At 38.1% G+C, this 27555-nt stretch overlaps 1 long non-coding RNA gene across 5 annotated transcripts in view; it reads right to left on the bottom strand.

Moving 5' to 3' along the window:
* Positions 1 to 21390, bottom strand: part of LOC103478381 (uncharacterized) — a 117609-nt gene extending 96219 nt beyond the window's left edge. For 3 of the 5 annotated variants that reach the window (XR_001777396.1, XR_001777393.1, XR_001777397.1), the window contains exons 1-2: positions 21277 to 21390; positions 19037 to 19414 (exon numbers count right to left, since the gene is read on the bottom strand). This is a non-coding gene — a long non-coding RNA (uncharacterized LOC103478381). Of the gene's footprint in view, positions 1 to 1452; positions 1595 to 19036; positions 19415 to 20669; positions 21242 to 21276 lie in introns of those variants that run through there. The other 2 variants (XR_001777394.1, XR_001777395.1) reach the window with 2 other exon arrangements.
* Between the last annotated feature and the right edge of the window lie 6165 nt (positions 21391 to 27555).

Here is a 27555-nt window from a genome sequence, read left to right as displayed (position 1 = left end):
TATATATATATATATATATACGCCAATATCATTTTAACAGCTAAGACTTCTTTAATGCAGACATGCTTATTACCACCTAACTATCTTTTTCCTCAGACCTAACTTGGCATTCCTAGCAAACTGAACTGCTCAGCAGGAGTCACTGTGATTTTACTCACACAGAGAAAAAGACACACAAACACATCTGATCAGCAATGCCACTAGCTGTTCAAAACGGACAGTTCCTCTGCCAACGCAACATGCTGTTGGCAAAGCGCTGTGAGAGGCTGCTAAACAGTCTTCTGTTCACTTCGCACTTCACACACAGTCTGCCGGACTCTGCGCCACTTACTCTCACCAAAAGCGCGTGCGAGTGATTTCTGTCACTGTCCACCAAACACAAAGTTTATAGGAAACCATCTGAAGTTATAAATGAATACTTCACAAAGACTCTGGTATGTTTAAAACTGATTAAAGATCTTTACATGTTGCTGCTCTCCAAAGTACTATTACTTATTACTATTACTACTATTAGTAGTAGTGTCAGTATCCATGAGAAAGACATGAAAAACACACAACAATAAATTAATCTTTTACTGTGGTATTATCAATGTACAGTTAAAGTTTAAGAAAAATCCTGCCTTTAATTTGACATTCATTCAGGGGGCACATTGGTTTTGGTAAAACATAATTTTAGACACCTAAAATATATTTTTTAAAGTAAATGAAAATAAAATACATGTACATTCTGTATCTAATTTATTCTTTTTTAGGTTAATTTGATTCTTGCTGAGCTTTTAGATGATATCTGAGCGACAAATATAATGGGACATAAAGATCAATTTCTCTTTGTCACTTTTCAAACTAGGACAGTTAAGGGAACATAGCATATAAGTGAAGGTGTGTATATTCACTTGTTCAGGGACTTGAACCAGAACTGTGGGCTTTGACTAAGACTCGGCTTTTCTCCAACAAACTCTCCGGATGGGTCTGGTTTAAATTGAAAGCTGAGTATTTCTGGAAAAGCACTTTGTGTTCACTCTTAGGTGAGGTTAAATATTGGTGATGCTTTAGGCCTGTTTCTCTTCCAAACTCCTAATAACCTCATTGGAGTCAATAATAGCCTCATGAACTGTAGCAAACTGTGCAGGACAATGACCAAAGTCTAAATTGCCATCAAGGTTTGCTGAAAAGAAATACTCCCATTATTTTATAATGCCATAAGTAGGAACTAAAACCTTTACACATTATGTTTTCAATGAGCCAATAAGTAATAAAAAGTTTACTTTAAACTTTTAGCAAAGTCAAACAAACACTCTTAGCAGTTTAAAATCCAGGAATGTATGGCTACTGATCAGGATTGTTTGGACCACACCCTGTGAAACAATTAACTCTGTGGCAGCGCTAGCTGCAGCAACGTCTCAGAGGAAACAATATCCACAACAGTATAGTTTCAAAAGTTTGCTTCCTTACCAGCTGCTTCTCTGGTACTTGCAAATGTTTCCCAGGTTTGCACAGATTCACAGATGTTTAATTGCCACATGTTGGGCTCCACAAGTGCACAGTGTTGCGCATCATCTTTCTCTTCCCCCTGTCATCAAGTTATCACAGAATGGTTCCTACCCTCTTGCTCCCAAGCTTGACTTGATACTCGTAATGATAAGGATGATAATAAAGATTTATATGCAAGGTTATGTTAACTACTTTAAAATGTTTCACATATTTTTACCAAGAGTGCCAAAAATTGTGAGTTGAGATAACCTTCCTTTCCTGACTCTCCTGTTCAGGGTTAAATCTGCTGATACATACAGGCCTACACCTCTCACCTGCTCTCTTCCCCTCATGTAGCACATGAACATATCCGTTCCTCATGAAAGAAACACCTTATATTTGTCATCTGTTAGGTTTTCTGCCTGAAGTCGTGCAAGACGCAGGAAGTGTACACATCATATCTTAACAGAAATAGATATATCCTCACTCTTTCTTTGGTGCGCACTCATGCGGGCAAACATGCATATGTAATTTCAAAGCTAACTCTAAAAGAGAGTCAACTTGCCAAGGGCAAAACATGAGGCATCAGTTTCACAGAGACAAACCGATGCCTGATCTTTCAATGCCAAAGTCAGGTTTATTGCTAGGTTCAGCAAGATGTGTTGCAATTTGTTTGTAATGCATTGATTTCTGTTTTATGTTGATGGCCAGCGCTTGCTAATATGTTCCTTTTTTTTATGTCTGGAAATGCATAAAACACAATCTATTTCAGGAGTCCTCGAATTCAAGCCTCAAGGTCCAGCAACCTTTGCATGTGTCCCTGGTCCAACACATATGAGTCAAATTGCTGAACTGCTTGACCCCTTAGCATGCAGTTATGATTTCCAGAGTCCAGATAATGACCTCGTTATTTGACTCAGGTATGTTGAAGCAGAGACACATCCGAAAGCTGCAGGAAACCGGTAATTCTGAATCTGAATGGTTCTGCGTTGTGTTTTACCCTGATGGAAAAAGAGAGTAAAGATATGAGGCATTCATACTTAAGAACACTTGCTGTCAGATTATCTTTTCCACCACTGACTCATACTATCTAAAAAAATGATGAAAAATTCCAAAAGAAACCCCAGAACAAAAAGATTCGACAACAATGGATGAAATAGTCCTATCTGATAAACTTTTTTTTTCTCCCCCATTAAATTACGTCAAAAGCCCAAAAAGACAGTTGTCGATCTATTTGTCACCCTCAACACAAAGTTGTTTACAGGGTGAGCACATATCAGGAAATAAACATAAATAACTTGCCAGTCTAACAGTTGTGATTAATGAAGCGAGAGTCACAGTTGACCTCTCTGATCTGAACCAAGGCCGTATAGGACTGGAGCTAAAGAGCCCTGAGGCTGTGGGAATGTTTGAGTGAGTTAATAGATGACTAGGTGACTAAGAGGAGGTGTGTGTGTGTGTGTGTGTGTGCGTGTTTGCGTGTGTGTGTGTGGCGTGGGGGAGGAGGGGGTGCGTGTGTGCGTGTGTGTGCGTGTGCGTGTGGGGGGGGGTGTGCATGCGCGTGTGCGGGTGTGTGTGTGTGTTTGCGTGTGTGCGTTAGTGTGTATTTATTTGTGTGTCTGAATATGTTTTTTTTTATGTGTGCATATGTGTGTCTGTGAGCACAACATGCCCTGAGGCAGTGACAGACGGACTCTAAAGCATGTTACCCACACACCCGACTGCCTCGCTTAATAGTGCATGAGATAAGAACATTTGGATTTCAGAATGTACTCCCCCCCCCCCCCCCCCACCCCACACCACCTTTCTCCTTGGAAAATTGGGTTTTATGACTCCCCAATCTCAAACAATGGCTCCAGTTGTTAAGGCCGTTAAGAAACATCTTCAATTTAAAAAATAAAAATAAAATTTAAAAAAACCTGAGAGAATTCCCATTGGGTCGAATGAAGAGGCAATGCAAATGCTGACTCGTGAAGAAATTCACTAACACTGGATGGAGTCGCATGTTATGCACTGAGCACATGCTGTAAGGCAGCAAGCAAACAAATGAGCAGATATGTAAACAAACAAATAAACATAAGCACAGATGTACAGGCAGATACATTACACATGGGTGCAAAGAGACATAAACAATCTGATGCAGTAACAAGCATTACAAAACCCACTAGAAGCAGACATTGCACTATGTACTGAATTGCCAATCACAATAAAGCATGTAATCAATGTATCAGATACAGCGTGTGTTTATCAGAAAATACAGTTTCATGATCACATTTGCCCACTATACCACCCTAAGCATGCATAGGTCTGATTACAACTTTTGCAAAATAAGAAAGGAATGCATCATCATGCTGTCTGAGGAAGTCAGTGGTAATCCAAGGAGCTGAACCTTCTGAAGCAGCAAACTCTCACAGAGATCAAATAACCCCACGTCACTCTGGAAGTCAGCAAATGAGTCATAAGGACGCAGACAACAAGCTCTCTTTGTCGTTAGCTACGGAGACAGAGAGCAACATGGTCTGACAAAGATCCAGTTCATTAGATTTAGTTAATTTATGACCAATAGTAGTGTTATGTGAGCATAACACTACTATTATTAAGAGTAAAAAGAACATAGAGTAGCAAAGAATCTGAATGTTACCATGTAGCTAATAGGATTTTATGTGACCTAGAGAACTACCATGGTTCCTTGGAGAAGGCTTTTAAAGTGGAAATGAGCCTAAATAGTCAGGGTCAGTCATGGTCTGGAAATAGTCAGGGTCAGTCATGGTCTGGAAATAGTCAGGGTCAGTCATGGTCAGGACTGCAAAAGAAAATGAGTGAAAAAGTAGCGATGATTAAATAAATCTTTTAAAAGACCTTGAGAACACCTGAAGAAGTACTTATTGAGATCACTATAAAATATGAGTTTGACTCCTTAGAAACTGTAAACTATCTTAAAAGTGGTTCAATAAAAAATGTACATGGTTGCTCACTTCCACTCCATATTTACTGCACATTTATTTCAGGATTACAAATAGACTTAAAAAGAAAACAAAGGTGGATTATTTCTTTGATGGGCAATATTTTTTTTTAATTGGCACATAAAGTGCTTGAGAGTAGCACTTTATTTGAGAGTAGTTACACTGCATGTATAATACGACACACATCCTATTATGCATATAGGCCAAAATCTTCAAATGTGGTACTTTTTGACCTTTTGTCTGATGACCAATGCATTTTTTGGGGAGGAGGGTTTCTTCTGCTTTCTGCTTTTACGTTGAAGTTTTTGGTAGTACCGTGGCAAAATACAACAACAACAAAAAAAGTTCTGCACAGAAAGAGATAAGGGGTATAGTCAACCAACTGGAAAGACAAGGGATCAAGAGAAAAAGAGAATAAGAGGGGAGAAAAAGAAAGACAGGCATCCCGACTGTGACAGACGGGCAGCATTGGTGTGAGGAAACTTAGAATGCTAACTCTGAAAGACTGCTATCTGCTAAGAAAGAGACAAGCAGTGGGAGGCAAAAGAGAAGACAAAGTCAAAGTGTAACTGGAGGGGAGACAGAAAGAGGAAAAAGTAACAGGGAAGCAAGTGCAAGCAGGGTGTGTGAGTGAGAGCTTGAGATGATGAGAGAGGCGTACACCGAGACTGACGAAGACTGAATAACTCAGCATGGTTTCTCAGATTCTTGTCGAAGGGCACAGTCCAAAAGTAAAAAGACGTACTCCACATGACAAGGACAAGTTGTCTTTGCACTACATTCTCTTTAGCCTGCTCACTGAAACTGCAATAAACTAGCCTGTCAAAGTCAGCCACCAACCTTCTGCTGTAAAAAAAAAAAAAAGAGAGAGACTGCACAGAGCCACCAACTTTGCTGGATTAAATCTTGTTACAAGGACACTACAAACGGAATGAATCTAACTGTCCCAGAATGTACAGTAGTTGGGTTTGATAAAACAGAGATGCCACTTTGTCGACAATTGAGATGAGTTTTTTTCTTTTTCCACAAGGTCTGCCGGAATATTTTTAGACTCCTTCGATGCTCCAGGGACAGATGAATCAGCACAAAGTGACAGCATATCATCAGTTGCAGACAAACCTACATCTAAAAGTCTGGAACTGCACTTTCAAGAGTATGCAAATTGGTTCTTCAAGTTGTAGAAACATTTGAGCCAGGCATTGTTGTCTCTGTCAAATTTGCATTTCTGTCCACCATCGTTTCTGTCAGCATGAGGCAAAGTGAACTGGCGGTGAACTGTAGAGGAGGTAGCATCTCATTGTGTGCCTGTGGCTGATAGAGAAAATCTGTCAGGGAAAAAAGTAAAGGGCAACGGGGAAAGAAGGCAGAATTAATTATCGGTGGTAACTAAAAGATAGCATGCAGCACAGCAGAACAAGAAAAGGTTGCGAACACCCGTTTACAAGTGTCCTTGCGTCTTGATGTTTTCAAGCCAAACATCTTTATGTCTGAGTGGCCAGAGTTTACCGTGTCAGCAGCTCTCATTACCACACACACTGCTGAGGACATGAGAGAGCTTAGCGCGTGACCGGCGAAGCCATCTCTGTTTATCTGCATGCAAACAACAACACCTCAGAGACCAACAGACGCACAACAAACATCAACGGCCGCAGAACGAGAGGCTCCCGGATGAACACCGAGACACTGATATGCATGAAACACTTGTGCACTTGGGCATCTGCATACTGTCGAGGCTGCAAGTGGGTTATCAACCAAGCCCGGCTGAAAAGACGCCTAAATGGTCCCCGAGGATTAACGTAATGTGCAAGAAGATTTAAGGGATTGAGGATTTAATTTTTGGCTGGTAGGCAGGTCTGATAGGTTGCTTTGTGGCTACTTACAGTGCTTTACAAATGTATTCCTATGCCTTGAACCAGTTTTAGGTTTTCTCATGTTAGATCAACAGCCTTTAAGATATTTTCTCAGGATTTTAAGTTATAGAACAAGACAGACTAACAACCATTGGCCTGCTCGTTGTAAAATAGCCCAAGGTCAGTCAGATTAGATAGGAAGTATCTGTGAAAATCAGTTGTCAAGTCTTGCAATAGATACTAAAATACATTTTGATCTGGACTTTGACTAGGCCATTTGAACACATAAAGAAAGGTCAAATTTTGATCTCATCTGACAAGAACACCTTCTTCCACATCTTTGCTGTGTACCCTAAATGGGTTATGGCAAAGTTTCAGTAATGGCATTCTCTGGCCATTCTTCCATAAAGGCCAGATTACAACTGATAGCTGCCATATCAACAGAGTTATGGAACTGGTAACTTGTTGCTACTAAGTTTCCATGGGCCTCTTGGCTTCTTCTCTATATAAGACTATTGATAATTAGCCTAGTGTTTGTTGATATCCAAGTATGAAGTTCAAGCCTGTAACAGATATCTGCAAGCTAACACTACTTGCCAGCCAAACCGTGTAGGATGACTGATTAATATATTATTAAAAGCATGATTCATACTTACTCAGCTCATTTCTCAGCTAAAAATAAAGCCTCGACCACAAAAGCTGAGAAGGAATCGGTTAGTGCATATCACTTAGGTTTCCATGGTCGGTCCTTATACGAGAATGTGGTTTTAAGGTGGGATGCTGGGAACACTGCCACAGGCTGTATTCAAAACACTCTAAGTGGTTGCAGAGCAAGTGTGTGTATATATGTGTATATATGTGTGTGGCATTATTTTCATCCTTGCCAGTGTCTCTCTCATACACACACACATACACATACACCCACACTTGACTATGTTTGCCTCAGAATCTAATTTTACTAACCAAGGACACTTAAAAGTAGCTTGAGTTCGACCTTGGTTTCAGCACTGGCAACACAGCACAGCATAAAATACCTAAGAGATGATGCATATTGATAAGATGTATAATAATTAGAACAGGGCAAAACATGGCCTTAGTAAGCCACCCAACAGACATGACCAAAACATATTTTCTGTACTATTATGTTGTCTGTACAAGCATTAACTTAAACCTGAAATGAGGATTTTTTTTTTTTTTTACCTTACACAAATGGGACAATTTAGTTTAAGTGATGGATGACGGCTGGCAGAAACAACAAGCTAGCTGCTGTGTGTGGTGCTGTGTTTTACAGTAAATTGGCCATGTATCCACCTGAGTCCACACACCAAGATGCATCCAACTTGGAAATGCATAACTACGTTATTAGGGCAACATATTCCACCTATTTCTGGTCGCTCAGCTTATGCCTCACTATGGAGTGGAAAATCATGTCAAAGCAGATGTCCTCATGTCAAATTATAGAAGGCTATCTATCTAAGGTGTTAACTGCCTGCAGGAAATCTAAAGTTTAACATTCATCATTTATATGGGTCACTGATACACAGCTACTTACTTTACTACCTATACTTGATATTTCTACCTACAAATTTTATTTTGAACTAAGGAGTCACTGTTCCATTAGGCTCTTCAACATCATGTAGTATGTTATCCCCAAAATGATTATGATAGCAGATATAACTTATAAGTCAATTATATATGCTTAATGCTAAGAGTGCACCAATTGCAATTTTCTGTCTGATCGCCAATTACTGATCTTTTAAAAAGCCTGACCTGCCGATTCCAATTGTGATTGATACCAATTTTTTTTTTTTTTTGTCTGAAATGTCACTAAATAATATAGCAAGATAGTCGATGAGTTGGTAACAGTGGGGTGATCATTGTTGTTAAACATGCAGACGTGATCTGGTGGGTGGGACTATCAGTCAAACCTCTCTCACGAGAGAGCAGTGAGGTAGATAAGACAACTAACAGAGAGGAAGTTTATCCTATCTGCTTGCATCCAACATCTCACAATCACATTGTTTGGATCAGGATCAATAATTAATGATCATAGGTGAGGGTCAAGTTGGAAGTTAACCAGTACACTTATAGAGTTATTTGTTTCACAAGAAACAAATAACTCTAGCAAATAACTCATTCTTGTTTATAGGTTGGTATTGTTATACAAGTGAACATCTAAAACTTTTTTATGAACATCACTTCAAGGAAAGAGTGAAAAAACCAAGCACACAAATCCTTGCCCATCTGACACACTGTAAGTCAGATTGCTCTCGGACACCGTCTACATTTTAAACACTATTATCTCGAATGCAGCAAAAGTGTGCAAGATGGCACAGACATGTAAAAAACACCAGCTGCACTTGATTCCTACTTCAGGTCCAGGTAGGGCTGCCTCTCAAGGATCAAACTGGGTCTCTTGGGACGGTTCAGGTGGTTCAGTCAGTTTATAGCCAGGTCTCTGCACAAACGGCTGTTTGATCCGCCTGGAGGTTTATGAGGCAGCCAGGCAGTGATGTCACTTTGCTGACAGGAAGTGAATGTGTGGATGGCACCAAGCTCTGGATCGTAACAGAATAATCAAATTGCTGATGCAACAGAACAAACTGTCTAAATAAACCTGATGGGCTGGGCTAACTTTTGCCATTTGAGAGACAGCATGGACTCTTCCACAAACTTCAGGTGAAGTTTACATAAAATAGATGGAATATGTGATGCGGACAAAAGAAAAACATTTAATACAGCCATACTCGGGGAACTAGACAAGAACCAGAAATGGGACTGAAGAGTGTGCTTTTTTTTTTTTTGCCCTTCACTATCAAGGGCTCAATCCATCCAACTGGAGCTCATGGTACCAGTGAGGACTAATTCACATGAACCCACAAGAATTTAACACGTTCAAAGATAAATATTCTAAGCTTAATTTAAGTTATTTGGGAACGTGGTTCCTTTGTCTTACGATTATTTATTAAGTGAAGACAGCTAAAAAAAAAAGTCACAATTAAAGCAAAGAATCCCAAGTGTAACTTTTATGCCACTGGAATCAAAGCTTGGGCTCTGTTCGCACAATCAATTATTGTTTTTGATTAAAACTGTAGTCATTCTTATCCCCTCATGAAATAATTAATTGCTACATTTATTTGATGTTTTTTGATTTGATGTTAATTAATTATCAGAAATGCTGTCAGAGTATACTTAGAACATCGAAGGAATACCGTTATTTTTATTTTTTTCACACATCAGCATGCTTTAATCAGATCTTCATTTGAAAAAAAATGTAATATACTTTGCAGTTGTGGCTCTTATACTTTGGCTGCGCTAGGCTGTGTTGGGACTGAGAGCTGAGACAGGTTAGAGAAACATTACTTTCCAGCTGTCTCAGGAATTTTCTCCCGGGGAGCGAGGAAAGGTGACACAAATTTACAGAGGATTTTTTAAAGAAGGATCGAAAAAGGATAAAGCCTGCACCTGTCTTGTCACTTCGCCTTCTCTCCCTGAATTATTCATAACGTGGAAGAATAAACAGCCCTACTTTGCAATGTAAGCATTTTTAAGAATAAAACCCAAAAGTTGTAAAGGTAACCTTTAACTCTGGCGCAGGCTTAAGTGACTTCACAAACTCAAAACAAAGCAGCTGTCTTCACACTCCGGAAACCTTGATGTGTCTGCGCGCCGAAGCAATGTACGTTTTAGTTAGGAACATCACTAAAGCATGCATGGAGAGAAGAGCACTGACGCAATCAGGCCTCATGCTCTCCTACAACAGACTGGGATTCAATATTTCAATCTGCATGAGATTTTATATTTTCAAGACAAATTGCTCTCTTTGATTGATCATTACATAATAGTTATAATCCTAACCCTAAACACTAAATGAAGAAAAACTAACTAAGCTTAAAAGTGCACAATAAATTATGTTTTTCTAACATGGTGCTCAGTTTGCCATACATTTGGATCTTGCGTCACTGAACCTGGCATCTCACTATCTTTGTTACCAATATGCTTTTGTGTCTGGAATAATATTGTGAGCTATTATTTTCCCATAATCTACACAATAATGACAGCATCTCCCTAGTTGCATAAATCTAATACGGCTCTGGGTATTACATATATAATTTAATTTGGGGCCAACAACACAGTGCTTGACTGAAACTGTCTACTTCAGCCAGACACATCATGAACCTTGTTTACTTTTCAGGAGAAGAAAATGTCATTAAAAAAGAATTGTGTCGCATATAAACGCTGCCAACACAATTATTTGCTCAATCTTAATGCCATTTTTACACCACCATCCATTACAGCATTAGGGTGCAGCTTTAATGATATCGCCCTGCACTACTTGGACTTCAGAAAGTCAGCCAGCGTTCAGCTGTTAATAACACCCCTGCATGTTTGTACCCCAAAATCACTGCCTAATAATCTCTTAACCGGCAGACAGCAACAGATTTGTCTGTGATAAAAATCCCCGTTCTTGCATGCGTGTCTGTGTAGCTAACAGGCGAGCGTGTTGTCATGTGTTTGTGTGTCTTTTTGTGTATCCATGCCGGTTTCCCTGATGTATGCCTTGTCTGTGTGTGTTTGTGTGTGAAGCAGATTTAGTTGTGATAAAACCCTGGTCTTTGGAGGGATTACGAGTCCATCCCCAGACAGCAGCATGCTGAGCATTTATGGCGGTAATAAGTTGATCTGTAAGGGACAGATAGGCAACTGGCTAAAGCTGTTATTGGAAACTGTGTCCCTGCATCTATACCTGGGACAGGATGAAAGCTGAGTAAAAGGCAGTATTGTCAGAAGCATCTTAGACACGCTGCATCATGCGTCAGCTGAATGTCATCCCATGCATTTTGATCTGGCTCGCACCTTTGTGCTTTTCCCTCCACTGATTTGTCATGCACTTATAAGCAATTTGGTTTTGCTCGCAATAGATACCAAGTGGGCAAATGTTCCGCAGGTGTTAGAATATGAGCATATATTAAGCTGAACATAAAATAATTAAGCAGCCTCCAAACTCAGCTTCCGAGATCCGAAAGCTAAATTTTCTGTTCGTTTTTTGAGGATTTCTATTTAAAAAGTCATAAAAGTGTGTTTCACTTTGTGATCTTGTACACTCCTTTCTCGCACCCCCTGCCTGCTCCCTCCAGTGAAGGCACTGGGTATGTAAAACTAGGGCAGGAATTCTCCAAAAGGTCACATGTTTGCAGATTCAGCCTGGGCAGTTTTCATTTCAAAGCTGTAAAATACATCTGTACGGTTATTATTTTCCAATATTACCTCGTGGCATTCCTGAGCTCATAGCATCAAATGTACCAATCTGAGAAAAGCCCTCCGGTTATCTGTCTTCTGTATGTCTCAAACTGGAAAATAAAATGACTTCTCCACTCGTGACTGCCTTTCTCACCACAGTCCTGGTGAGAGAATTCCTGTAAATGGAAGAGAGGTTGATATAAAGTGCAGCATAAAGCCTAATATCTGCTTGATTTGTCTTTCTTGTGACTCTATTTTTTTGCTTTCAATCTACATCTCTATATTTTCCTTTTCCTCTATGTCTCTCTTTTGTTCATACTTGCCTCGCCTCCTTCAAATTCTCAGACGTTTGTGACATAATAATGAAATAATTCATTCCCGTCCCTTAGCGCTGGTGAGTATTAGCATTCCAGCAGAGAGCGTTAACTTATCTCATGGCTTCAGGCGTTGAATGGTAAAACTAAGCTTTGATAGTTTGCAACAGGATGACCACAAAACGCCTTCAGCTCAGAGAATTAGGACTGTCATCATGATTAGTAATGGTGGGTCTAATGTTTTACTGCACTGTAATTCACTGTACTGTAGACACAGTGCAGTGTCCTGTATGACTCATTTTCGGGCACAAAAGGACGATCAACCTAAATTCAGCTGCAGGGAAAAATTAAATGAGATTATTACTGCTCCAGGTTTCAACAACTTGCTAATCTTAACTGTAGTCTTTCTTTCTTTTTTTGTCTCTAAAGCTTCATACTGCCTGACCAAATCTGTTTAGGCAGGTGGTATGTTTTAAAGCTCCAACTCAAAATCCATTTGGCCATTTGTCAGCACTTGAATCAGAGCATCAAACATTACCTACCAGACAGGAAGGAAAGAAAGGAATAATTCAATAAGCATAATGTAACGCTAAGGAAATGCTGCATGTCTAAACACTGAGATAAACTGGACCTCAACTAGAATTTGTAATTTTATTGCTTTTTAAACAGTAAATGACATCCACTTTGCACATAAACGCTAGAGCATTCCTGTGTGGTTGCATGCTGCAGCAGCCATAAGATGCACACAGTGAGTGGTAAAAATAAACCCGATAGCTTTCTGGAGGGTCGCCACAGGACGTCTGTGAGAATTAGGCTCAAAGTAGAGATTAGTTACTGCAGTTTTGATGTTGTATTTTTTTTTCTTGTTCAATAAACTTTGCATATCATCAGTGTAGCAGGCATACTTTTTGAGAATCAAACTAATGACTGCATAATAATGAACGTTGCAATCCCATGCCGTAATGTAGAGTTACCTTTATTTTGGTTATAGGCATAGAAGTCATGAGGTTCTGTGATGTTTGATACACAGTGCAGCTAGAGATGAGACATATTATCCAGTAAAATGATACAAAGTCTTCAAAAACTACTTTGATTTGATGCTTCGTTTGAGTCCCATGGCAGCAAATTTGACAATCATTTCATAGTGGCTATGTGAGAACGCAGTGTCATTCTTTTTATGTTCAATTCAACGGTGGAAGACATTATACATGTAAGGATGAAAAAAAGACCCAAAATGCCAGAAATCTGAGTAGTTATGTAAAACAATATTTCACTAATAATAGTGAAATAAATTTAAGCTAACATTCCACTGGATATGAGATATGGATTTGAGGTTGGCACACTGCCTTTATGTTTGAGACTTTTTGTTTTGTTGCCCTGTTGTTTTGACAGTCAGGCCGACAGACGCTTAGTTGGAAAGGGCTCCACCTCGTTTAAAATGTTTGCATAGCATCATTTAGATACTTGTAGAAAAGAGAAACGTAACAGAGTGACAAGATAAGAACTAGATGTTCTGTGAAAAGATTGTGACTTGCTATCCATTGAGCGCTAATGAGGCGTTAGTAGCAGTTCCTATCAAAAATTGGCATGTTTAGCTTTTCTTAAATGATTGCTAAGATTGTTTTTATTCTCATGAACAAAGCATGGCTTGACTAGCAAATGTATTTTTGATTTTGGAAAGTCCATTAACCATGAACATAATCAAACTAACAGAGCTACATGCAGATGCAGTGTCACAAATCATTATAAACAAACTAAAGTAGCCTACATCTGTAAGTTAGATCTGTACCTGATCTGGATCTGTAATAATGCATACCACAGATGAAACTGCCTGGAGGCTATGAGCAATTTTAAGCATAGATTTTTTTTTACTACTCTTTGAGAATAAATTAGTTCCAAGTTTCATTTCTAATTTGACCTTTATTTGAACAGAATAAACTTTGTTCAGAAAATAAATTATCATTTTCAAGAGAGATCAGTTCCAGCGTCATGGAATAACAAATTGGGAAACATCTACATTTCTGCTTGAAATATCTATAAGGAGCTCACCTAACTTCAATAACATCAATTATTAACATCATTAACATCATTTTTGGATTTCAAAAGTTTAACTAGAAGTTTAGTGTTAAAGACAGGCATGTTGAACAAGCTAGTAATTATTGCGTACATAAAATTTTAATTTTAAAGACATGAATAAGTAAATCTCTGACACTTTCTATTTCTCATTAATGTAACATTTAGCAAACAGACAAACATAAAGCAAGAGAAGCTTGATCTGATTTAACTTCAGACAGTGAGAAAGGTGTATGTAACTTCTGGTTTCATAAGTAGGTCAGTATGGATAATGCACAATGCAGCTACTTACATGCATAATAAAACTAGGCAAAGCTCTAACAGTTTATTTGAATGCAATGCTTCACTGAAACTGATCTGACTTGTGAATGTACATTCCAGTTAATGAGAGGAATATTTCATATATATATATATATAATTTTTTTTTTCAATGGCATACACAAATTAGTTCATTTCATATATATATAAAATATGTGTGTGTGTGTCAATAACAACCCTCCACAGATATTTGGTCTGCTTTAGGAATCTTAACGACAGGTGTACAGCCATTCCCTCCCCGATGCACTGATTCCAACATTGGGCCAGTGTGGTAATTAAGAACATACTCTCTACATACTGGTACAACCAGTATCTACAAGTTTTATGCTAGCCAAGAATGCAAACCCTATCAAGTGAAAAATTAGGTGTGAATGTGCAGCCTTCAATGGCATACACAAATGAGTTCATTTCAGCTCACATAAAGCAGATGGAGCATGACAAATGTTAGGAAAGCTGCGCTTTATGTCATGAAAGCATTACTGATAAGCAGTGTAATTAGAATGCACACACAGGAACTTGTATACAGTTAGAGACACTATGTTGTAGCAAGTTCAGTACTGAGGCTTTAATCATAATCAGGTATCCTAAAATGTATTTTTTTTCTTCTTTTTTTGCTTTTTGGCTTTGTTCTTTGTTTTCTGCAGGAGGTTTATCATCTTGTAAATGGAGAGCAAAAGAAATGCAGATTTTAATTTGAGAGAAGACAGCTTCATCTGTGGAAAACTGGATTACTTACACTCCACATCAATGAGTCAAATCTAAAATAATTAACCTTAATTAAATAATTAGTTTAGATACACATACAATTATTCATTTAAAAAAAATGGAAGATGTCAAATAAGCACAGCTTCTTAAAGGCAGTATTTTGTTCCGTTCCAGAAAGCTTCAACACACTTCCCAAAATGTCAGATGCTTCTATGTGCGCTTTTATTTTCAGTCACAAAAATCTTATTTATAGGTTTTGGCATAAAGTCCTCCCGACTGACTGAAAATATTTTTGGAATGCAGAGTGAACGTATGGCAGCTGCAGGTTAGTAGCTTACCAAACATTCCATCGATGCAGTCCTTTGCAATTGCAATAATGCACACATTGGTGTTACAATGACAACTCCAATTCCTTACATTATAGCTCAAGAAAACATGGACCGACACTCAGACAAAAACAAGGACGTAGGATTCTCAAAGACCCATCTTTAAACACCAGTGGTGATGAGTACATTGTTGACCACAAGAGTCAAGGTAGATGAAATAAAAGGTTCCTTTGGTTCAAGGTTTTATACTTATTCAGACCTGGGAAGAGCTGAGAGCACATTACATACACTTTCACACTTTTCAAGAATGTCTCAGCGGAGTGAAAACATTTCAAATCACCTTCATGCCAAAAGACAAAAATCAAGCCAAATGACAGATGGAGACATTACACTTCTCTGACTATGTGTGAGCCTGTGTTGTCATCTAATGAACATCATGACTCATGTGGACTCTCCCTCTTCCACTGACCTGAAACTGTCTCACCTGTGGGTCACAGAGTTGACTGACCTGGTTTTTCTCTAATTCAATCATTTCCAGCCTATTACCTGTTCTGTGGCTCAAGAGAAGCGGGATGCAGGTAAATATCACACTGCAGGTCATAACACTTGCTGTTTAATAGAGTACATAATTAGATTGTAAAGCAACAATGGAAATGTATACGTATACATCAGTTAATAACTTTAAAATAGTAGTGGAAGCCAAAAATATCCACTTACATGAAAATGTCATATGAAGACGTCTGTTCTGTAAAGGCCTTGAAGGTTTTGTTAGAGAACATTTCTGTACTTCAGGGAAGTATGACTCATCTGCAAACCTACCATGACATGACCATTCACATGAACTTACAGGTCAATCAACACGAGCATTAAAAACACAAGCAGCTAAGAGAGATTCGCTGGAACATTGGAGAAGCTGAAGAGATCCAACGTTCTGGGGGTAATTATTACTCAATGTGTGGGAGAAGGCGCTCCACCGAGAAAGACCCAACATGGAGTCTTTGACCAACATGCAAATCTCTATGTGACGTAGAAAACTAACCCTGGACCTCAACCTGAACACATGGTAAAACATGATCATGCAGTGGGGAAGCTTTTCTTAGCCGGGACAAGAAAGATGGTCAGGGTTTATGAGAAGATGGATGAGTTGATTACGAGGTAATACTGGAAGAAAAAATGTTAAACTCAACAAAAGACTGTTGCTTCCACTTCAAAATCATCTCTAATGTGTTGGCTTAAAACAAAATCCTGATAAAATACATTGAAGTGTGTGGTTCTAAAGTGAAATATTTGAAATGATTCAAGTGGTACTGATGTTTTCGTGAGGCGCTGTAATAATCCAACTCAGACTAAAACCCACTGTAAACCAACACTCTCCATGGATGCTATACACACGATGAACACAAAACCTCTGTGTTGTCTGGGTGACCGTTTGCTCATTCACATTCATTCGTGTGTGTGTGTAGTTTACTTCTAATTAAATCCAGGTAAATAAAATGTCCTCCCTACTAACTCATTTCTGAACTATTTACATCTGAGCCCTTCGCCACAGGCCGTGCTCCAGTTGTATCTGTGCCTCGGCGCTGCAGAGTAATGCATGGTGAAAATATGATGCTGCAGGACCATGTGGGCTGTCACGCAGGAGTAGCTGGTATGGGGGGCCTGGGGGGCGGAGCTCGGATGATGACGAAAACGGTTGTAAGTTGTAATTGGCTCCCAATGACATCATTGATAAAGCCCTCCACAGAGGGAGCGAGAGAAAGGGCTGAATCCCACACTCGCACTCGGATGAAGTCATGCATCTTTAGAGGGCTGCTTGGATCCACAGCACAAACAATTGTGATGCAGACATGTAACGCAAGATTATGAAATGCATTTGCCCTCATGCTCCCCCTTATGAAACTGAACCGCCGGATGTCACATGAAGTAGGCAAGGCCAGAATGAGATTTTCAATTTTGAGTAAAACTATCCTGGTTTCATTGTGTTATTATAGGGGTTCAAAACAAAAATGTCAAACATCGCCAAACTTCTGCTTTTAGATGAGAAAAAGTAAGAAATATTCCAACTGCTGTTGAAATAGTATAACTTATCACAGCTATGGTCATCTCATCTTTAACCATTTTTATTTTGTAATTTTGCTTCTGCTACATAAAATTAAGAAAAAGTCAATAGTTGCTCCCAAGTGTTTATAGTGCATAATGTAGCTTTCTAAAATGTGAAACTTTATAGTCACATACGCACAAGAAGCTGATATGAGTGAGGTTTGATACTCTGGTCGTTATCTTAATAAATGCGATGTCTCCGATTTTACGTTATGAGTGTTGGTGGTTTCCCGACTGTAAATATTTTTGAAAGAGTCAAATTTGTCTTTCTTGTAAGCGTTGTAAAAGCACAGATGGCTTCATTCTGGCAGCTGACCAGTAGGGCACAGCAACAGGTAGGAGAGGGGCAGTACTGTGTTAATCTTTGCCTCTAGGAGTTAGAACAAATTGCAGGTCACTCCAGCGCTTTCTCTGACATCTTGTAAATAGAACTTTAAATCAATGGAACAGGAACATTTTGCCTCCAAATTCTTGCAGAGTTGATCCACCGCTAATACAGCACATTTGGAAATTTAACCATTAAAAAAATTTAACACAGTTGTCTAAATTCAGCTGAGTCAGCTGAATTTAGACAACAAAATAAGAAACCATGACTTCTGGTTATTCTTTTTATTTTACTTCAAATTTTAGAGAAGGTATGGGTTGCTGGCAGCATTAAAGGTTGAAAACTTTACATTTTCACAATCATAAAAATGTTGTCACGTTGTCAATGCAACGCAAAAGTCTTTTTCATGAGAAAGTGACCAGAGCTATCTCGGGTAGCATAATGGATAAAATGAAGGAGCCCTGCCCCTCCCCCATCTGTTTCTGAAAACTGCTTGGCAGTTAGCTGAAAAAGGCTGCTACAGGTTCCACCTAACTTACAAAAAATAACCAAATTTGGTGATGTTGGGTAATATTATTTCTGTTTGATTAAAGCACAGACAGTCTGAATTTGTGTGGCCCCTGGAACACAATTTAAGATGGTAAAACTTTTATGAATATGCAGTCGTCGAGCCTCACGGAGGATGTCTGCTTAGCAGCTGATTGTGGGTTGACTGCTGGAGCAGACAGCCTGACTAATCAAATAATATAAGCTTATTATACCTATGCTAATATATAAGAAATAAAATTTCCCTAAGCTGATATATAATAACAATGAATACATGTAATATAAAAAGTCTATTTATTTATTTTACCTGTAGTAATGAATATGGTATTTTGCAGCAGAATGAATATTTCTGGATTAAAATTTATGTCAATACTATAATACCGTAAAATCCTTTTGCTGAACCTGGCTCATTCTATCAGAGCCTAATTCTGCTCCATGCCTTCCTTCGTCTGCCATTTCAAGGAAAATAAAGGAGGAAAAAATAAGCCCTAGGTTTGTTTTGGCAGTTTGCCTTAATTGCTTCAGTGGTTCTTGTTTCTAGATAAAATAACTATGGTGGACAAGCTGTTGACAAGATAATGGTGCATTTGTAATCTGTAAATTACAATGTGTGAGATGACAATTTCTTTACCACGGCCTCATTCTTGAACAGTATCTGAATGGTAATTTTTATTTTCATCCTCAGCAATATAAATACAAGGCAACTTTTCATTACCTATCTATTGTGTGTTTGTTTGGTTGACACAAGAGAGGAAACAAGCAGCTGGACAACTGCCAGAACCCAGTCAAAAGTAATATCACCTACCCGTGCCGAGGGCCGAGGAGGATCAGAAGCACAATATCCTGCTATCCCAGAGACTCTGGCTCAAGATGTGTCTTGCGGAGAGATTTACCATGAATTCGGATAATCCTTAAAGTGTCTCCATGAGTTTTGGATTTCACGTGTGCCCTAAAATGCAATCCAACTGGCACCGCTGTTGCAAAAGTTTAAATCCAACCTGAGATAAGTCTTTACCTTCTCCCCAAAAAGAACCTGCACAGTCTCTTAATCCTCCTCTCCGTCTTAAAGCGTCGTCTGATAAGTGATCCTGTACCATCTTCGTGTTGTTTCAGCATATTGCTTTTGCCATTTTCTTGACCTTCCACAGGAGACACCTTGCTTGATAATCTGTTGAAATTCCACCTAAGGGCAAAGAGAAATCAAGAAACAGATTAAGCATACTGTAGCTACTAAATCAAAGTTTTGCTCTGTAAACTGTAAAGTATTTTTTGTTAAAGAGTAGCCCACTGTCAAGAATTATCCAATAACTATTACAGTTTTTTTTTACACAAAATTTAATGTTAAACTGGAGAGACATCAGTCCCGTAAAACAGTAAGATGGTTTTGCTGTAAATTAAACAGTAATTTACAAATGTACTGTGTTTCATGTTGTATTTCTATTTTAAATTCCAGTTTTTACTTTTTTTTTTTTTCTAGCTCGTGGAAAAAAAATAAGGCTGACAAACAAAAACAATAGTAGCCTATTTAATTTCAATATGGAGCGCTGGCTCTTTTTACCTCATTTAGATATGAACATTGAAATTAAAAGTTGTTTATCTTAAGAGTTATTTTCAAGAATACATTTTAAATCTACAGTAATGTGACATATAGTATATAACTTCCGAGAATATTGTGTAAGGAAATCCCTAGCTTTAAAGTTATACTGTTTTTTTTTTTCAACAGCAAACAACTGTTTTATATACTATCAAAACAACAGAAATGATTGATTAAAGTTAACAAAGACGTTTTTTTAATCACATTACTAAAGCCGAACAAAGAACTTCAGTAAGTTGGGTCAAACTTATTCAAAAGTCCTCTGGTTAAATCAGTTTTTATTCTTCATTACACATTAATAGTTAATATCAGACAGTTTAAAAGTACAACACTGATGAATGTACCACTTCGAAAAGCTTGGGCAAACTATATTTAAATACTGGATTTCTTTTTGTTTGTTTGTTTGTTTGTTTGTTTGTTTGAGTGTGTTTTGTGTTGTGTGTACAAAGCCTCATTAAATGCTGCTGTGTTTTGGTCCTGACAAGTAAAACTCCAGTGGGTGAGTATCATTTTTAAGATGCAAAGTAATTTGTTTATTCTTAAATAACCTAAACTGAAATATCAATATTAACAAAAAATGTCCTATGAAGTGAGGGAAATCAAATGGGACATTTCCAAGTGGATTTGCGCTCTTTTCAGTCGCTCTTCTTTGTATGAGGCTGAGAACAAAGGAACCTTTACAGTAACAAAGACGCGCTGCAGCGACTTATACCTGTTGATCTGTTTTCAACGCACCCCAGCAACTTTCTTAAGGTTTCTACGAACGCATTTATTTTTCTTTTCGTCTGGCAACATCGTTCTTGCCCTTCAAATACAGCATTAGAAAAGTTTGATTGTGACTCACTGGCTTGTTTCTTGCAGACTTTGCACCTGATTGCATAGTGGAGAATTTCCTCAGTGCAGCGCCAACTTCTCAAAAACAAAAACGCAACTTATGAAAAATAAAATAACATAAAATCTCTGTACACGAGACTACATTGAGCTATTTACATGAAGTAATCCAGTCACTTTTTTGTTTTTCCTGCGTGCGTGCGTAAAGCGTCCTTCCCTTGCAAACTTCTGACAGGCTTTGTTTTGCGTGTCGCAACATCCCCGGGAGACAAAAACACGGCACCAGCACTTACTCCATCTCACATCCATTAAAATCCCAGACATAACACTTTGAGAAGCAGAACAAGTTTGCTATAAGTGAGCGTTATGAAGATGCGTCTTTGAGCATCCCCTCAAGTTCTCTCCTCAAAGACAAAGGAAAAGGGGACCGCTCCTCTCGCGCTCTCTCTCTCTTGCCTTGATTTCTCTATGTCTCTCGTCCTCTCCCTCCTGCTTTGTGCTCAAGTTTTGAGCGCTGACGCACCAAGTACAGCCGCAACTTTTCACTGGAAACACACTCAAACCAAGCCACTCCAGAGACGGGGCAAGCGAATGCAGCATCCCGGTCGGAGGCAACTCACCTGGGCTGGTTTGCTGTGCGCGCGTTCCCGTGCGTCCGTGGAAAAAGTTTGAGAGGGGCACATCAAGCTCTGTGTTGTGGAGTCCCCCCTTTGTCTACACGTGTGATAGATGGATGGGTCTCCGCTTGGCCGCGCCTAGTTCACTTCGCTCTCCACGGAGTCCCGCCCTCTCAAAGTCAAACAACTATGCGCACAAACAATATCGGACAGAGGAATCCCCTGATTGTTTGAGAATATAATTTGGATGCATTTTGGATGTGGTTATTTTTCTCTTTCACGTAAACAAATTTGGTGTGATTGGCTCCTGTTCTTTCATTTGACTGAAAAGCCGCACTAAGTTAACTTTAAAGCTGCTCAGTTCTACTTGTCTACCTTGACTCCTCTGACCAGGGTTGAGAATAAAAGGCGAGGAGGGCTGGCTGACAAGAACTTCCCTGATTGCGCCAGCAGGAGACTGCCATTGTGTCTGGACAGCAGCAATGAAACAAAGAAAAAGACAAAAGGCTGCCGCTATCCTGTGCTGCATGAAGTAGTATCAAAATAAAAATGTATAATTACCTATAATACTCCTGAAGACATAAACGGGCAGGTAAATTAATGTGTGTAAAAGATGAATAAAAGTGAGAAACTATTATGTTCAAAGTATCAGGAGGTGAAGAAGACATTTTTCTTTCTTTCTTTTTTTATTTACTTATAAGCTCACGGATCACTTGACCCGTGGCAATTTAACTAATTGGACATTAGTCCAATGGACAACTGGCTATTTGTCCAATTGCCAGTAATGAAAAAATAAATAAATCAGCCAATCACATAACAACTCCATTGGGCATGATAAAGATGGCTTGTTGAGGTAAAAAGCGATCTTCAAAATAGAGAAGATTTAGATTCACTTTAAATGTCGCATGGTTGTTGACAGACTGTTTTGCGCATTTTCTAAAGCTGCTGAAATATCTTGCTCATGTGAGAGGTCAGAGAAATATAGTTAGATGTGTTAGGATGGCAAACAGTAGCTCGGTGACCACAAGTACAACCAAGGTATGCCAAATGCGTCTCTGATGATACAAATCATTGGCAGCAGATAGGCTAGAGCAGCAGAACAATACACAGGATACAGCCCTATCAGCCATGAATGGAAAACTGAGGCCACAGTTCTCAACATTGGACAATAACAGATGGGGAAAAAACATTGCCTGGTCCGATGAATGCCAATTTAAGTTGCTACATTCAGGTAGAGTGAGATTCTGGCATGAAGAACACAAAAACCTTGTATCTACGGCTCTGACTGCTGCTGGTGGCATAATGGTACCGGAAATATTTTCTTTGCACACTTTGCGTCCCTTAATACCAACAAAGCATTGTTGTCAGCACCACAGCCTACCTGGGTATTATTGCAAACCATTTCTATCCCTTCATTATTACATTGTACCCATCTTGATGCCTACTTCCAGCAGGGTAATGCACAATATCACAGAGCTCAAACCATCTCAAACTGATTTGTCGAACATGAGAATGAAAAACCAATTCCAATGGCTCCCACAGTCACCACATCTCAGTCTAATAGAACATCTTTGGCTTGTGGCAGGAAAGGAGATTGGCATCACGGATATGCAGCCAAGAAATCTGAAGCGACTGTGTGATGTCATCATTTCAATGTGGACAAAATTTTCTAGGGAACCATATTCCTTCCACTTCACAGTGATGGACAGTTTTTTTGTGTGTTGATCAACTAAATGAAGTCTATGAGGGATTCAGTCCCTGGCTAACGTGCTGTATTTAAGTACTTTATTTACATCAAATTAAGTTAATTTACAAATATGCTCCCTTTAAGTTTATTAATTTAACTTTAAGATACTGGTTTTCACATTCCCTTTGAGGTCATGTGGCCATAAGTTGGCATGTAAGCACACCCATGAGCAGTGCAAGGAGCTGGTGTGTTCGATTAATCTCAGTGGGGGGTAGGGGGGCACATTGACTGGAAGGAGGGGGGATGGTCTGGACCGCGTTTCAGATTATTGTTTGGGTTTTATCTAAAGTTATTAAGGTTGAATGTAAAGGTTTGTTTTCTGGAGATTAAATGAGCAAAGTCAGAACACATGCTCTGATTTATTTAACATTCACTGCCATGTTTTTGAAATGCTAAACAATTAGACTTTGATAGATCATTACCACAGTTTGCAGACAGGTTACAAAGCACCAGAAGGATGCAATTGTACCAGCAACCTGCAGGTGATCTAATCATGTTTTTGTTACAACTGCTGACCTTGTTGACTGGAAGAAATACTCAAAATTTCAGCCTTATTTCATTTCTTCTTGTTTCAGTTGTCAAGCAACATGTAATGATTGTGCTGCAGGTTTCTGGGAAAGTGACAAAAGAAAATAAAGTTGAGGGGCTTTTAAAGTGAACCTATTGCTCCGGCGTACTGCAGCCACTTTTGTGCTAGGTTAGAAATCCAGGTTTTCTACTGTAGAGTCCCTCATCCACAACCAGCAACCCCATAAATGTGCTATGTTTCATTTTTCTAACTGAAGAATTAAAATCAATGTTTTTGAAAATAAAATTATATAAAAACAAAACTTGATGTATGCCTTTACATCTTCAAGTTGTCTTATGTCGTCAGGATGGCAATAACATTTTAAATGTCAAAAATAAATTAAATGTTGTCTAAGTATGTGTAAAACGAATAAAAAAATTATTGAATCTGTCACGTGCGCCCTGATTTGCATGTAATATAACGTTTATGGTATGTCCTGTAACAAAACAACAACAAAAAAACATTCCTCACAACAGACAGATTGTTAACTTTCCTCTTTTGCCATGATGGCTATGTAAACACAAAATGAACATTTTAAGACTAAAGTTCCTGTCTAAGATGTAGATATAACAAATCGTATCTGATCGTGCAGCATGAAGGCAACTGGGTATAGGCCATAAGTGTAGAGTTGTACTATGTCTCCAAAATGTGCTCATATTTTGTTTGCATTTTTACTTTTCCATTTCTTTAAATGTTGGAAAATCAAAAACATTGTCAAATGGACAAATAAGAAAACACTTAATTTTCAGGTAAGTTACACCAGCTCTTTGTTAAAAGGAAAGTTTCAAAGAAAGAGCATTTTCTGTTAAACACGTTTTTCTTTTGTTCTTGGTTGGCAGGCTGCACCTGGTCTGGGTTGGCACGAGTCTGGACTGGGTACCATAAAATGCTAAGGCGTGAAACAAAATTTGCTCCCATTTCTCAGAAATACTGGTTTCAATCAAAGGTTATGAGTCTTCCAACAAGACAATGCCCCAAAACCAAAACCTAAAAAAATTGTTTGGCCTTTATAAAGTGCTCTTCTGAAAGATGTGATCCACGGTGCAGGTCTCCGCTGTAAGCTCTGCAGCGTAGAAAGAAGCTCAAACTTGGATTGTGAATAAGTGGCCTTTAAAATTTGAGACAGTCAGTTCAGTTAAGTAATTAGTAAGCAAAAGTTCCTGCTCCAGCTGCAGAAACCTTACAGAAACTGACAGAAATCACTAATCTGTGGTGACTGCTTTAAAGGGCTTAACAAGAAAACATGAAGTGAAGGATACCATCTTCCATGTTGAGGACAACTTAGATCTCACCATAAATTTTTAATTATAATTTTATTTTTATTTTTATCATGATCATGATTATTATTATTATTATGATTATTATTATGATGATTATAATTATTATTATTATTATTATTATTATTATTATTATTATTATTATTATTATTATTATTATTATTATTATTAGTTGTAGTAGTAGTAGTAGTAGTAGTAGTAGTAGTATAATAATAATAATAATAATAATAATAATAATAATAATAATAATAATAATAACTATTATTATTGGTACAATAATAATACTAATAGTTATTATTATTATTAGTATAATACTAATATTATATTACACTGATAATATAATATTGGTAGTTAAAAACCATTCAGAAATAAGTGAAAGGTTTTTAACTACCATTCACTTATTTAAAGAAAATTGATTTTGATTTCTAACAAAATGGTTAAATGTAATTTAGCCTTAAATATTTCTGAAAAATCAGTAGTGATAATCAATTAATTAGCAAGATAATTATAAAGCTCAGAAAACAAAATACGTAAATGAAAGTCCACAGATACGCTAGTAAAATTTAAAAAAGAAGAAAATAAAATAAAAAATTAGAGGCTGAAAATAATTTTATCCAATCACCTGTTCTGAGGGAACACCCACACATTGTTAATCCTATCAGACTTTTACGACACAATTACAATTACAGAATAATCCAATAATTTGTTGTGCTTGATTTTCTTCATCCAATCAGGTGTGGTACTTGAGGAATTCAAAACTTTCTACAGATGTTCTTCATCTGCAGACATACCCGCTTGTTCAGGCCTGGTTAAGATTTACTGAAACCGTATGGGAAAATGTGTTTTGGCCAGATAAAACCAAACTTCACCTTTTAGACTTTTCATGATTTGTTTGCCTGGCCATTGACTTTCTGTGCAATTCTGCAAGTTTCTCATCTCCCTTCAGTGCTCCATCTGGGATTTGTCCCATTGAGCTCAATTTCTCAGGATACATTTCATCCTGGCCAATCAGCGAACAGAAGGTGGAGTTGTGAAAGACAACACCAAATTTCTGCACTGGTTTTGTCAGCCTATGGAGGTAGTTTGGCGATGACAGCAGAGGAACTGAAGAAAGCCATTCAGTCTGTGTTGGAATGCTCATCCGAGAGTCTGCATCGGTGTTTACTTAAGAGTTCACTTTAAGGTCAGAATGTGGTTTATTTCTTTGTAGATAGGAAAAGGCATTTTGACTAAGAGGTTCTGAACCCGACTCATTTCAGTAGCACTTAAACCATCTACACATTGACTAATTACAAAGTTACAGTAAAAGTGAAAATAAAAGTATTCGTATATGCATTCTATAGCTTTAAAATGCATATGCAAATATGTAGTGGTGTACCAGTAGAGGCCATTTTTCATTTCAAAAACAACACCAGCAGGAAAATAAATGTTGCGAAAGCAGGAAGAAGTTACAGCCATGTCTCTGATTTCCCAGTTGTAAATCTTTTTTGGTTTTCTTTCTCTTTTTTTTCCACTGGCTGTTATAATTCCATAACAGCCAGAAAGAAATAATACTGGCAGACAAAGACATATGATACATTCACAAGTACAGACACTGTATATGCATAGATATCAACACTCATTTACAAACAAGTGTTTGGTTATGAACTTCAGCCTCTTCAAGGCTTTAAAAGCAGACATATATCAGCTTGCCTGGTATTTGTGATGTTTCTGTTTGTGTTAATATGAGCCTGTAAAACCATCTAAACAGAACCAATCAGGTGGAGACTTGCAAACACCAACCCTCTCCACCTATGTTGCAGAACTACATTGATGTGCCAGACACACAGAGACTAACACTAAGTAAATATGTTTATTTACATTTAGTTTTTATTTTTACAGACAAAAAAAAGATGCAAAGTGAAGACTCCTTATAAAGTAATAAATACCTAGGACACAAAATCCATAATGTCCAACTACAAACACACTGGAATTCGGGATAAATCAGAGAATATGAGAGAAAGGATACCTAAGAATTCCTATATATATTGACATGGGATGCAGTCATTCCTCTCTCAACTGGCTCCAGCAGTGCTCCTATCCTCTCCCCTGCTGTGGTTTTGATGAAGTTCTGACTTACACAGCCACCTTGTTCTGCTCCGTCCTACTGTGGCCTTACCGAGACTACACATCAAACTGGAAAGACCACAACAGTTTGAGCTGGATTTGCTCAGAAATTTGCAGAAATTTGCTAACCTACATCAAAAAACTAATTATCTTTTATTACAAGTGATATCAGTTATTCCTATATAAACAGTATGAAGTGCAATAAGCCAATAGAACAAAACAGATTAATATTAAATGTGGCGTGGATATAAGCATGACTCATTCATATGCCAAAGATAATCTGTGATACAGTTAAAGAATAAAATTAAAAAATCTGTTCAATGTGTTTCTAAATGAAACAAAAATAGAATAGAATGGAATGGAACATGGACATGAGCTTTAATTGACTCTAATGTTGGACATGCAGGTCAAATACAAAAGAAATGTTTTATTGTGTGTGTGGTTTTTTTTTTATTATTCTTTTTATGGCACCATTTTCAGTCTCTATACATTTCAACCAACAGTGTCCTCTGCTTAAGCACATTTAAAAGTCAGTAAATGTTGCCTTGATGCATTTTTCTGCTGATCCAAATGGCTGCCTCTAT

The sequence above is a fragment of the Poecilia reticulata genome, linkage group LG16 (assembly GCF_000633615.1).
Source record: "Poecilia reticulata strain Guanapo linkage group LG16, Guppy_female_1.0+MT, whole genome shotgun sequence".
NCBI classification, from domain to species: Eukaryota; Metazoa; Chordata; class Actinopteri; order Cyprinodontiformes; family Poeciliidae; genus Poecilia; species Poecilia reticulata.
The sequence above is the reverse complement of the archived record's forward strand: the minus strand, read 5'-3'. Positions and strand labels throughout refer to the sequence as shown.